The following is a 2,381-nucleotide window of genomic DNA, read 5'->3' on the forward strand; positions in this document are numbered from 1 at the left end:
TAATAATCTGTGTATTGTTGGGATGGAGCAGTCAGAAGCATCCATCAATTTTTTTTATCAACACCAAATCAAGTTGATACTTCATCTTTGCTGCAAAAATATAGATTGCACCAATTAGTCTAAAGAAATTGGGCAGTCATTAGCAATGGAGCAATCAGTTAGTCTGTATAACATTTTGGGTCCCGCTGATGCCAACTATCCCTCTTAATTATATGGGATACAGGTGCTTCTTTAGGGCTCAACAGTGACGTCATTGGCTTAGATTACACACTACCTTTGCCCCAGACTTCATTTTAAAGACCACATTAATTCCTCCCAACCCTCACCCCACACCCTCCACTGCTCCCAGGCAAATTTATTTATTCCAAAGCATAACATTTGAATCAAGGCATTTGACATTTTCTTTCTTGATTAGGAATAGGGATCTTCCCCATGGAGTTCTTTCAGGGATGGGATGTTACTTTGCCATGCTGTGTGTCCTAACTGCTTTTGATTTGCACCTTCCCCAAACCATGCAATAAAATCACTGGGCACACAGGGCAGGGGTGGGCTGGAGAAAGGTGCAAATACATACCAAAATCATCATCATCATCAAAATGCCAGGCTTTAAAAGAAGAATCCAACTCATTGTGAAGAAAGCCTAATGCTAATGAGTTTTCTACATCTACCTCAAGTCTTTTCCTCAGACTAGCCCAGTCCTGCTGTCCACACATTTCCAATCATCCTTGCCCACAAGTTGTTCCAAGTTGGTGAATAATGCAACAAGGCATGTTTCATATGTAAGGGGGTTTTCTATTTATGAAATTGGAAGGAAAATAAAACAGTAGGATGTCCTCTAGTCTCCTAACATCAGCACCACTCTAAAAACTTTATAAGTTATCTCTTCACACTCTTAAATATACATCCTGTCTATTGCTGTTGTTACTACAGAATTCCATTTTTCACTTCTGTAACAGTTTTAATCAATGCATAGTGTTCTATCAGGTATATATTGTTGGGCTTAATAATATTAATTTTAATAAAATTAAAAAGTTGCCACACAGCAGAGGGAACAACTAGCCAAGTAAGAAGACAGCCTGCAAAGTATTCTGCTAACTGTACATCTGACAGAGAAGTCACATAGAGAATATATAAAGATCTAAATATATATATATATATATATATATATATATATATATATATATAATTGTCAGTAAAACAAACCATCCAGTCAGAAAATGAGCAAATACTTCTCAGAGATGAAATACATGTGGCCAGTATACATGAGAATAAGTTTAATATCCTTAGCCATCAGGGAAATGCAAATTAGAACAATATTGAGATTCCATCTGTCATTAGGAAGTGGCGGTGTCTAGGGATGTAGTTCGGTAGGTAGAATGTTTGCTTAGCCCACACAAAACTGTGAGTGCAGTTCCCAGCACCACATAAAACAACCACAGTGGTACACACCTATAACCCCAACACTCAAGAGATGAAGGCAGAGTATTGGAAGTTCAGGGTCATCTTTGACTACATAGGGCGTTCTGGCCAGTCTCAGATATGTAAGACCTACCTCAAAAAATACAGCCCAAAGGGAAAGAAAATAACATATGCTGACAAAGATGTTGGTGTTGGCCTCATACACTACTAGTAGTGGCAGTTAAATTGGTATGGACTTCAATGTAGGGGTTACTTAAGAAAACTAACTGGGGCTAGGCAGTGGTGGTACACACTGTTAGTGCCAGCACTCAGGAAGCAGAGGCAGGCAGATTTCTAAGTTCCAGGACAATTAGGGCTACATAGAGAAACCTTATCTCAAAAGGGAAGGAGAAGGAGGAGAGAAGGAAGAAGAGGAGGGGAGTGAGAAGGAAGGAAGGAAGAAAGGAAGGGAGGGAGGGAGGAAGAAAGGAAGGGATGAAGGAAGAGAAAGGAAGAATGCTAACTAGGATCAAGCTTTACCCATCCAGGACTATACACAAAGGATCTAAGTCAGCATACCCTATAGAGGGATACCTACAGAGCCATAGTTAGAACTGCAGCACTGTTCACAACAGACATGTTACAGAATCATCCTAGGTGCCCACCAACAGATTAATGGATTAACAAACACTCCACTGTGATAGGTATACACAGTGGAGTCCTACTCTGCCATAAAGAAGAACAAGTTTGCAGTAAAATGGATGGAAATGGAGGCAACTGCATAAATGGAATACCAGACTCAGAATGGCATTACCATGTTTTCTTTCATATGTAGATCCTAGATTTCAGTGTGTGTGTGTGTGTGTGTGTGTGTGTGTGTGTGTGTGTGTGTGATGAAAGTACAAACGAAAGTGGGACATGAAAGGGGACTGGGGGAGGGAAAGAAAAAGTAGGGCATGGGTTGAATATGAATAAAAAAAAGT

The sequence above is a fragment of the Phodopus roborovskii genome, unplaced genomic scaffold (genome assembly GCF_943737965.1).
Source record: "Phodopus roborovskii unplaced genomic scaffold, PHOROB, whole genome shotgun sequence".
Classification (NCBI taxonomy): domain Eukaryota; kingdom Metazoa; phylum Chordata; class Mammalia; order Rodentia; family Cricetidae; genus Phodopus; species Phodopus roborovskii.